This window comes from Gekko japonicus, unplaced genomic scaffold, assembly GCF_001447785.1.
Source record: "Gekko japonicus isolate JY-2015 unplaced genomic scaffold, Gekko_japonicus_V1.1 scaffold618, whole genome shotgun sequence".
Taxonomy (NCBI): domain Eukaryota; kingdom Metazoa; phylum Chordata; class Lepidosauria; order Squamata; family Gekkonidae; genus Gekko; species Gekko japonicus.
The window spans coordinates 534,377-546,820 of record NW_015159726.1 but is presented as its reverse complement, the minus strand read 5'-3'; positions in this window follow the sequence as shown (position 1 = coordinate 546,820).

Sequence of the window (12,444 nt, the reverse complement as noted above, 5' to 3'; positions counted from 1 at the left end):
GTTAACTCTGGCACTGACCTAATTGGAGGCAGGTGCAGCTTGGTTGGTTGTAGGCTTCCCGGAGGAGGCAGTGATCACTCAGCCATGTCCCGTTGGACAAAAGTGCTTGTTAGGTTAGCCATTGAATTCACGGGCTTGCCCACTGCGGTGGGTGGAGGAGCAGGCTGGTTTAAGAGTGCAGAACAGCCATTCCCTGACACTTCGGCCCTGCTGCTGTGCGGTCTATTGGAATGGTCTAGCAGGAAGCCCGAGGCTTGGGACGCTGCTAATACAACTGGCCCGGCGGGCAACTGACCCGGGCTTTTATTTCTAGACCGCATCTCCCTTCCTCTCTTCCCTTTTTTAACACACATGTCTTCAGGACGGCACTCGGAATTCTTCGGCCCTCCTATATGAATTATGCATGGCCTAAAACTTATGCTAATTCCACTATCTGAATAATTTATTCTGGGTAACATATTTGGTTCTTCTTTGCATGGAATTGGGATGCAGAGTGTGTCCAACCCTGATTAAAGTTTTTCAGTAAATTCAATGGTGGATAAAGCTTTGCCGCCGGCAAGAAACCACCTCTTTTCCGGTCTCCCATAATGAGCACGATTAGGAGTAGAACTCAGGGGTTGGGTTTTTTTAAGTGATGGGAAAGAAGGCCCTGCGCCTGCAGATGGACGGGACAGAAATGAAAGAAGGTGGCAGCACGATAATGGGCTATGGTTGAGTTTGGGACACGCTGGCCCTTTTTCTTCGGCTTGCTTTGAAGACAGTAAATCTAATGTCTAATGAAGACAGTAAATCTATCAACTTCTGGGTTTTTTTGGTCTGACAGTGTCAATGTGAAAGTTTCTGTGCTGTTGACTGTGTGGGCAGAGGCAGGCAGAGGACAGGGAACTCCTCGCTGAACAGCTCCTGGGTGTTTACCATAGATCCTTTCCTGCTGCATATGGGGAAGGGCGTGGGGAACGGAAAAAGGAGGGGTGACAGAATTGCAGGCAGGTATTTCCCCTGCCTTTTAAGGAATGGGTTGATCCATGCTTTGAATACAGAAGAGGGAAACACAGTTCTTTTCAGTACCTTTTTGCCGTTCTTCTGTCCCTTGACGACAGTGAAGGATTTTTTTAAAAATCACTTGTTGAGGGATTTATATGATGCTTTGGATAACCAGCTCTGGCTTGGGAGATTCCTGGAGATGTGGAGGCGGTGCTTGGGGGCAGCAGGATTTGGGGAGGTGAGGGAACTCCGTGGGGACGTGACACCATAGAGTACGCCCTCTGAAGCCAAAATTTGCTCCAGGGAAACTGATTTCCATGGTCTGGAAATTGGTGGTTTATCTGGCAGGGGTCATGTTGTAGAAAAAGAGGTGCAGGAGCTCATTAGTATAACTCATTAGCGTGACTTATTTGCATATGCCACACCCCCTGACATCACCGGAAGTGTGTCAGAAGGCAACACCCACTGCTCAGGCTCCACTGGACTGTTTTGGATTGCTAGCTATTGGGGGGGGGACGTGCAGATCTGTCCTCACAGAGGAGGGGGAGCTTGTACCTGAATAAAACTTGGTCTTAAAGGTGCCACTGGACTGTTTTGGGCCGGGGGGCTGGGGGGGGAGCTCTGCAGCTTACCTGGCTGCTTCTTGCTCTGACTGAGGGCTGCTGAGAGCAGGGTGTGTGGCTTGTTGCATGTGCCCACCCCCTGGGTTCTTTACTGCCGGAGCTCCGCTCCTGAGCGCTCCTGCAGGAAATGACCCCTGTCTATGAGGAACTCCAGGTCCCACTAATGCTGCCCCTCAATCTCCAGGTTCCTGAGCACCACGTAATAAACATACAGAAGCATGATGTTACTTCCAGGTTTTCCTTGGCAACAAAGTCATGCCATTGCTTGACAATGCCCCCCACATCTCACCCCTATGGACAGCCATGACTGGAATAGAAAAATGAAAGCTGGAATGTGCAGAGATTCATATGGCCAGAAACTGCGGAGACAAAAAAGGCAGAACTTTATGGATAGATCTGAAATTTTTGGCTGCAGGCCTTTCATTTCAGATAAATGATAGGTCTAAAAAGCATTTCCTCACTTGCTCCACATTTCGTACTCCAGGGTATGAATGCAGCTCGCGCAACGATCTGATAAAGAATTTCTGTTATGGGCCTCTTTCTGCTTTCCATTTATAACTGCATGCCCAGAGTGATGTAGGAATGCTTCCACCACTGTTGTAGTTTTGGCAGATCAACCGTTCTTTTGTACAGGTTTAGCAGAAAAAAGTTTGTTGGATGTGTGGTCACCGTTCTTTCATGTAATGCAATAAGAAGGCGGTGACATGCAATAGGGGAAGCTGGAGTGGGTGGGAAAAAGATTATGTGAGAGCTGGAACTCAGTCTTGTAGTTTCTGGCTTTAAAACAAAAACAAAACAAAAAATCCTGGTGTTTTTCAGTTCTGCTTGTGGAATTAACTGTGCCTTCTGCCAATGGGATTACTTTGACTGGTTAAACAATCTGACACCTCTTTTTCAATAGATGTCAGTGGCATTTCTCAGCACAGCATTACCGAATATATAAAAGAGCTTTTTTTAACAGGCGCTTTTTTTGTGGAAAGGAGGGATTTAAATCTAAAACAGAAACCCCCCAACCCTGCTGGGAATTAGTGATATAGAAGCTGGTGGAGAGTATATTTTAGACTTCTAAAGAAAGAAGAAAAGATTGAACAGCATTCTAAGTGTCCTTAAAACCTGTCCTTTTACTGAAAATGAGATCTTTTAATGCTGCTTAATGCAGATGCCAAGACCAAGACATCTATTCATCTGGCATAATTGTGACGACTTTAGCAATTCTTTTTTTTAAAAAAAATAAATGTTTTCTTGGTGGAGGAAGCTCTCTGACAACATAATTGCCCCGTGGGCCCTAAGCAAATTCTCAGCGGTAACCACTGTGGCAGCAACCAAGACTCTTCGCAGAGCCAGAGGGGCACACCCGAATCCAGCTCAGCATAGTGAGAAGCCAAGAAAAGTGTGCATGGAAAGAAAGCCTGCCCTGTCCAAGCAGAGGATGGGAGCTGCCAGCTGTGAGTGGCTGGAAGAGATGCGTGAAAAGACAGAGGGGGCAAAAGAGGAAGCAGGAGGTACAAGAAAGGCCAGAGATTGCAATTAACAAAGAAAAACAATGGATTTGAAGAGGGTAAGTGGCCAGTGACTGGATGCCAAGCGAGGCTGAGCAGGAGGAACACAGTGGGAAAGGGAAAGTAATGTTTGAAAAGAAGAATGCCAAATTTCTGAAATCAGTAATCCTGCCTGGAAGCACTGTCTCCTGGGAGGAAGTTTTGTGCTCTCAGTGATGAGAGAAATGCACTCTGCACATGATCAGAAGTGCTTTCCTCCCTTTGTATATACTCCATAGGGTTGAGAAGCTTCCAGGGCTGCGATCTGGTGAGCCATACTTCACTTCAGCAATTACATGAAAGAATTAATCAATAGGAAATATGATCAGATTTCTCTTGCAGGCATGAGACAAAGGCTGCAGTCACACACACACACTAAATAATCCACTTTTAAAAAAATAATTTCTTTAAAATAATTTCTTAAAATAATTTTTTATTGGTTTTTAAAGACAAAACAAATACAGATAAACAAACAAATACCCAACCAACTGGATTTTGCCAGTTCACATGGTAGAAATCCAGTTTGGAAAGTGCACTGAAAGCATGAGTGACTGCAGCCAAAGTGTTTCAGCATCTTCAGCAACGTATATACCACAAGAATGGCCATATCAGTATATTTATTTCTAGATGAAGGGATGAATCAGTTTCCTTTTGTGGACAACGACTGTTCCCTACCACAATTACTGAAGAAAGGACAACATTTTAGTGGGCATTACTAGATCACAAAATAAATGCATCTCTTATGCAGGCAAAGGGATAAAATGTGTAATAAATAAAATACCCCTGGCTAGCTGTTACAACAAGAAGGGTGGATGGATGAAGGGAGCAGAACTCTCCTCCTGATTGCATGTTTTCTTGGCTATTTTCTGGCACACTTCAAGCACTTTTCTCCCCTCCCAGCCCTGCTCAGTTACAATTTCCAAGCCAGGCTGGGGGGAAAGTGCAGAATGCAACGGAGCAGGAAGAAATTAAAGCAGGGGAGGGGAGGCTCTTTAGACATGAATGAGGCACATGTGAAGAATAAATCAGGCTGCTCCTGTAATGTCAAGCTGGGCCTTTGGGATGCAATAGCTACGCAATTTCTCCAGTATGTAAATTCCTTTTCTAGAAGTAGATCTGGATTTTCTTTTTGCACCGTGAAGGGCTACCTCTGTGAGAACCAGCCATTGCCTCTGCAGTATGATCAGCCTGACCAGAAGAAAACTCAGCTGGGCTGGAAGTGACACAGCATTGCTGATGGTGGGATGGAGCTATTCAAAGGAGTATGTGAGGCTGGGAAGGAGGTTGATGGAGCTCTGGAAAGAGGTTGCTCTGGCTAGCTTCAGCAAGCCCCCATCACCTGGTCCACATTTACCTGGGGAAGATCAAGTGGCCGAATGGGCTTGAGGACTTTGGAAACAGGATCAGCCTCCCACAGGGATTTGAGGTACAACCATCCACAACAGAACTTGCAGGGTAGAGCAGGGATATGGCTATATTGCAAGCTATGGGTGTATAGCCAAATGTGGCTTAGAAGAGAACAAAATATGGCTCTTTTAAAAAAGAAAATGAAATCTTTGTTAAAGTAGACTAGAGAGATTGGAGGTGGTATGAATGGGCATTTGCTCTGATGCAGAAATAATGCAAGTTTATTGCTTGAATGGGCAAACAAGCAGATCCACCACAGCTGCGCTACAGGAGAAGAAACGGCAAGTTTAAGGTGGTGCATAACCTGGGAAGAGAGCTTCCAACAACCAGTGTTTGGGCTGCAGAAACATTATAGATTATTAGTCAGTATGTCAATTATCAGTAGGATTGCCAGACATCCTATTACGGAGGGAGGCCTCTTGCTGATTGTCTGTGTTGCCTGCTGCTGGCTGTGGTAGGAGAATTTTTTAAAAAAAAAGCGATACAAACCAAAAGTGCCGATGGGTAGCTCTAGGAATCATTGGAAATTCTATAGTTTTACCATTGAATGTTTGGTGATTTCTACAGCCGTTATCATGCCCAAGTTGTATCAAAAAGTGATGTAATGACACTGGTGATGTCACCAGTGTCACACCCACCCCATGCCTCCTCCACCAACCCTTCCATTGGTGGCCAGTCTTGGTTTGATCCATAATGTTTAGTTGTATAATCTCAATTATGCAAACAGTCTTTTTGTTGGCTTTTTCCTCTGAGTTTTAATGGAGTTTGTTGCTGTTATTATAAAAAGTTTCTGACTCCTGTCAGGGGTCATTTCATAGAAAAAGAGGTACAGCAGCTCATTAGTGTAACTCATTAGTATAACTTATTTGCATATGCCACACACCCTGACATCACCGGAAGTGTGTCAGAAGGCAACACCCACCGTTCAGGCACCACTGGACTGTTTTGGATTGCTAGCTATTGGGGGGGGGGGACGTGCAGATCTGTCCTCAGAGAGGAGGGAGAGTTTGTACCTGAATAAAACTTGGTCTTAAAGGTGCCACTGGACTGTTTTTGGGCCGGGGGGCCGGGGGGAGCTTTGCAACTTACCTGGCTGCTTCTTGCTCTGACTGAGGGCTGCTGGGAGCAGGGGGTGGGGGTTGTTGCATGTGCCCGCCCCCTGGGCTCTTTACTGCCGGAGCTCCGCTCCTGTGCGCTCCTGCAGGAAATGACCCCTGCCTGTGGTAGAGAATATCCTCTGATACACCTTCACAGCATTACTCCTTTACAGATAAAGGGCTGGTGATGAGTATGCATCTCTGAAATGGCAGATGGGCAGCCCTTGAGCCCCCTCTTCACCCTCTGAAGCCCCTTAATGGCCTGGGTGCAGAAAAGCATCACATACAATTTCAGAACAAAAGATGTTAGTAGGTGGATGGTTTATTTAGATGTCCAAGCCCTTTGGCATATATACATCTTCTTAGGGACATTCTGACAGAAACAAAATGAAGTGGAAGGCAATAATGTCCAAGGACATCATGGTGGTTTGCAGAAAACTCTCTCCCAAGGGCAATCGGCTTACTGTGAACAATATCAGACAAAGTCTCCATATCCATGGCAAGGCAAAGCTCACTGGATCTGCCAAGAACACAATCTCATCTCTGCTTCTTTCATCAGCCTTTATAGTCACCAGGGAACCTCTTGCCAGGAACAACCTTCAAACTATCTTATAAAAACAGCAGCAGTCATCTGTAATGAAGTAACAGCCTCATCCGCAAACCAGCAAAACCACAGTATTGGGATTTAAGCTACTTGTTACCCCAAGCCCAAACATGTCTAGAAATTAATTCCCATTGGTTTTGAAAGAACTTACTTCCAAATATATGTGATTATGGGCACAGCTTTGGTCCCACTGATTTATTGGCAAAATTCGTCTGTTTAAACCAAGCATTCTGGCCTAATAAATTTAAAAATCGAATATAAATTATCTTTTAAGCCTTTGTCACTTGATTATCATAATATTCATTTTTTCAGAAATGTTAACTAGATTGAAATGAGATCCAAGGAAAGAACAGCATTAATGAACAGAGAAGGGATTCGTGGTCTTTCTTGAAACTAGTGCTTAATTAATGTTATAATAAGTTGCAACCATTTAATTTGGGGGGGGGGGAGGAATGCATTTGGCCGACTGGGGCTGCAGTCCCAAGAACACTTGCTTGGGAGTAAAGCCCCATTGTACAACACAGAACTTACTTAGGATTGCTCCGGTTATTGTTTTCAGTTGGGGAGGGTGTGGGTTGAAGAGATTTTGAAGGATTTCATTTTTTTCACATGGAAGGGATGAATTTGTCACCTCCCAAATGAAGAACTTATAAGCAGCATTTTAATTAACCACACTGAACAGAGGTATGCTAATTTTATGTAATTAGTTGCTCTCCCATAGTGCTATCCAATGGTCCTGCTTGGATTTTGCACTTAGTCTGCTGAAACTGATATGAATGAACTCCACTTTGCATACTCTAAAGTGCATCTGAGGACTTACGAATAGAAATTTAAGTTTGATTTTTCTTTTTTTCTTTTTTAAAGAATCATGTAAATTTTATTAGTTTTTCAAATAATACAATATCTAACAATTATGCAGTTGCTTATGCTCAAAACAAGTATTACAAAAGTTACATTACATTCAAGATATCAGTGCGAGCAAACTAACACAGACAGGTAAGATACTTTACATACATTACACCTAGACATACGTTGTCTTATAAGCTGAAGTATACTGTGGTAGTAAATCATAGGTGTAAATTTACAGTAGCAATTAGTGTATTTACAACTAGACCTGAATTAATCTGTGACTGGCATGTTGTTTGCAGGATACAGATAGAGACATTTAATTTGTGTTAATAGTGAAGTATAGTTAGATACATTGGATTGACAGTCAGTTATAGTTAGATATATTTAGGGTTGCCAAGTGCGTCTTCGCCAGGAGCGGGGAGCTCCCGGCCGGTGTCTCGTGCGTGCATGCATCACCCGGAAGTGACGTGACGATGCCAGGCACGCTGGGGGCGGGGCCACGGCCATACAAGGGAAAACCATAGAGTTTTCCCTTGTATGCCCGTGGCCCCGCCCCCAGCGTGCCCGGCATGCCCATGTCACTTCCTGGTGACGTGCACGCAGGGGTGGGGTTTCCCCCGGGGCCCGATTCTGCGGCGTCAGAAATCGGGCCTCCAAAGCGGGGGTTTACCCGCCACCCGCCCCCACTTAGCAGCCCTAAATATATTGGCAGTCAGTTGTTATAACATGGTCTACTTTGATTTTTCTGATTGCTTCCTGCTTTTCCCACAGTCTTCATTTCTGGGTGGAAGTTGGGCAGCTCAGTCTTACTGAGCTGTGATGGCTGTCATGCCTGCCCTTGACTCAGCCCCAGAGCCAGCTCCTGACAGCCTAAGAGGGGAGGATTCAGTGCCTTTAAGAGCTGAAGAAGCATTAGGATCTGCACCTACTGTAAGTACTGAGGAGGATACACAGCAATCTGAGTCAACTACAGGACGGTTTGCACCTGGGACTGAGCAGGCCATAAGCAGCTCACCACCTGCATCTCCCCCACCTGTAAGTAGGCTTAGGGATCAGAGACGTCAGGAGCTGGCTAGCAGACAAAAAGAAGCACGTTTAAGAGGGCAGAGATCCTTGAGCCCTGAGTTTTAACAGCTGCCAGGACCTCGCACAAAGGTGCTAATGAGTTAATGGGCCAGAGCGCTATTTAGTAGGGCCTCTGGCCATGAGCAATTTGTGCTGGCAACCTCATTCGTAGAACCAGAAGCTCTGCACCTTGATTCCTGTTTGACTCTGTGGCTTTTGGACTCGGCTTGTGTTCGGACTGCTCTGGCTCCTGACTTCCAGCTTTGAACCTGACCACGCCCTCAGCTTTGCTCCCTGTATTCTGACCTCTGGCAATGTTTGACTATGGCTTTGTCTGGTGTTTTGGGACTTGTTTAATGCTCTGCTGACTGCTCTCCTGGCTGACCTTTGGACTTGTATTGTGACTCCCCCTGTCTGCCTGCCTCCCTGGCTCTACTGTGACAATGGCTGCAGAAGCTACAGACTTCTACAGTGGTCCAGGAAGGCCTAGTTGTATCGCTCAGTCACTGTGCCAAATAAACTTGTCATCTTGCTCCGTCCTTTTAGTTGAGGCCACCATAGGATTAGGGTCAGTGGTACTGTGGTAGGTAATATGCTTTGTATTCAGGAGACCCTGGGACCAGCCCCTGACATCTTTAGTTTAAAGTAGTGGTCTTCAGTTTTTCTTGAAACTTTTTGGCTAGTTTGATTCCAGCTTGTGCTGTTGAGGGTGTCTTGCCTGTATGTTGTTGGGGCATGCAAGAGATTTAAAAGGACATGTAATAAGCTGCCAAGCTGATAATAAAGGGAGACAATAATGAGCCTACCGCCATGTGTCAGAATTTTTTAAAAAAACAACACCCTGCAAGTTGTCATGACCAAAGCTGAATTTCAAAGAGTGTGAGGACCAGTGTTCACTCTAAGTTGAGTTAGTGTGAATTAGCTAACAGTTTTTTAGCCTCTGGCTCATATATTTTTGTCTTAGCTCAGGAAGGATGGCTCCAGAGCAAACTGATATATGCAGCAGCCAAAACACTCGCTCACAACTTTAATGCCAGTAGCTCACAAAGTAGAATTTTTGCTCACTCCATAGCTTAGAGGGAGCATTGGTGAGGCCTGGACACTACGGGTTGCTTGGTTCCCTTTCTTTGTCAAGAGGAAATGGCCTCTTTGGGATCCTCTTTCGTATCCTGTAATCATTTGTCCTGTTAGAAATCCTGTGAGCCACTGTCAAGGAAGGATTTTTTGGGGTAAATTTTTGTACAAAGAAAGCAACCGTCCATTCTTTTCATGCAGCTCTTTATGACTTTCTGGCTAACTGTTTACATCCCAGGGTGATTTGTTTTAACAACCTGGCCCATGCTCTCCATGTTCATGTGACTGGTGACAGCACTATCAAACACACATGCAGATATTGTCACAAGCCCATATAATCCTTGCTTGGTACAAAAAAAAAATGCCATCAGTTAATACACACAAGAAAGGAGAAAACGTAAAAGATTCATTCTTGGAAGCTGAACTTCATGATCCAGCGAGATCCAGTGTGGTGTAGCGGTTAAGAGTGTTGGACTAGTGTCTGAGAGACCTGGATTCAAATACCCACTTGTGTCAAGTAAGCTTGCTAGGTGACCTCAGGCCAGTCACATGCTCTCAGGCTAACTTACCTCACAGTGTTGTTGTGAGGATAAAACAGAGGTGAGGAGAATGATGTAAGCCACTTTGGGTTCCCTCTGGAGAGTTGTTGTTGTTGTTCTTTGGGACTTCCAATTACAAACGGATAACCACTGAATGACCACACCAAGGTCCTTTCTAGATTTGCCTGCCATTCCGGATTTTCTCAGTGTTCGAGTCAAGGCAATTTAAGTCCATGGCAAAAGAGCATCCAAATAACCCAGGGCAACAGCAAGCTGAAACTGGGCTGGAGGGAGGTACTGTAATGCAGAATGGGGGGAAAAACCGGAATAAAAAGAAGGCTGAAGTTGATTTTGGTACAGAATGGGGGGGGAAACCTGGATTAAAAAGAAGATTGAATTCGATTTAAGTGCAGAATTGCTTGGAGGACACCGCGGTGGATATGGATTAAAAGGAGAGTGCAGAAAGGGCCCAAGAAAGGCAAGGAGAAGCTTCTAATCAACGTATGCAAGGCAGGCTTATTTAAGGTTGCAGAAACCAAATAAGATTACAAAAAGATTGAAATCAAAACTCACTTTGACAACTGGAAGGAAAGTTATTTTATTTATACTTATTATTTATTTATTTATTAAATTTCTACCCCGCCCTCCTGCCGAAATGGCTCAGGGCGGCTTACAACCAATTTAAAACCAACATTCAGTTAAAACCAACAGTTACAAAATATAAAATACAGTTCCATAAAATCCCAGCTAATACATCCTATGATAAAGTGCCAGTGCGACATCACCGGCGTAATCGGTTCTTATTGGAACTGCTGGAGGTCCCGTAGAGCTCTAATCTCATGAGGGAGCTCATTCCACAGCGTTGACAACAAGCCCCTCCCCCTGCTCCCAGCAGCCCCAGGCCACGAGGAGCATGAGGATCTGTGCGTCCCCCCCCCCATAGCTAGCAATCCAAAACAGTCCAGTGGAGCCTGAGCAGTGGGTGTTGCCTTCTGACACACTTCTGGTGATGTCAGGGGGTGTGGCATATGCAAATAAGTTATGCTAATGAGTTATGCTAATGAGCTCCTGCACGTTGTTTTCTATGAAATGACCCCTGGGAGAGAGCAAAAGAGGCAGAGGACAGCTGGAAAAGGCTTTGCCCTCTACGGCTTGTTTGTTGGCCCTCCAGGACAACTGGTTGACCACTGTGTGAACTAGATGCACCATTGGTCTGATCCATATACTTCCAACTGTGCTGTTCAACAAGAAGAGAGCAATAGAGAAATTAGGTTGCAGCACATGAACCAAGTCTATCTAAGAACATAAGAGACGCCAATGTTGGATCAGGCCAAAGGCCCATCCAGTCCAACACTCTGTATCACACAGTGGCCAGAAATACCAGCGCCATCAGGAGGTCCACCAGTGGGGCCAGGACATTAGAAGCCCTCCCACTGTTGATCCCTCCCCAGCACCAAGAAGACAGAGCATCACTTGCCCCAGAGCCCCTATCTATACCTTGTGGCTAATAGCCACTGATGGACCTCTTAATATAGGGAAAAGTAATTCCTGTCCACCATACCACTCTGATTTGCTCTCCAGTATGATCCAAGGTATTGTATCAATTATGAACTTTGGAGATGTACACAAAGCTGGGTACCCTCAGAGGAGAAAGAGGAGGGCTCTTTGTGGGATATCAGCTCCTTTTTGTTGTTGTTGTTGTTTTGCAAAAGACTGCCTATCAGTGCATCTCAGTGCTTTCTGAACTGTTCCAAATGCCTGCATTATGTTATCATGAGCCAAGTGCCTTATTTTATACCGAAATCTGACTATATCACTTCTGACTTTCTTTTTTTAAAATATGTCTCCCTGCACATTCCGTTCCTAATAAGTGACTAAAAGACAAAGGCCATGTTATAATGGATATCGTTACTGCTGGATCATATTTAAGAGCATCTCAAGAGCATATCAGTGGAATACCTAAAAGGGAATACTTATCTGTCTTGTACAAATGACTGAGGCTAAAGTTACTTTGATAGAAAGGGTCTCTTTGGTTTATTTCTGTAATCAAAAAACTAATTGAAGTCTTAATTTTCCAATATGATATATTTTGAAGTCTGTCTTGTTCTGGCATAATCAAGATTGGACTTACTCATTCCACAGTGTACCCAAGTAAGTATTGATGACATCAATTTGACAGTTTCCCATAATATGGTTAAAGATGCCATGCCATGAAAAGTATCTATGAGAACAAACCGAATCAGGTCTACTCAGAGGTAAATCCCATGTTATTCAAGGGGGATTACTCACAGGAAAGTGCCCTTAGCTTTGCAGACTTATGCCCCGGTCACACGAAAGGTTTTGGGCCGGGAGAGGGATGGATCGGGGGCGCATCAAACGGGTGCGATCCCACCGCAACATGTGGGAAACGTTGCGCACCTGTCCCTGATCCGGCCCTTCCGGCCGAAAACCCGCATCAAAAATACACCACCTCCAGAGGAGGTCTTACCGTAACGGCCGGGGCAAGCTCAGCCATGGGATCGCCGCCGCGTCCTTCTGCCAACGCATCCCCAGCTCCTGGCCGAACTGCGCATGCTCACACATGTGCAGTTCGGCAGCCTCCCGTCGCTTTGTCCCCGGTCTCCCCGGCATCTGATCGTGCCGGGAGCGATTGTGCGGCGGCTC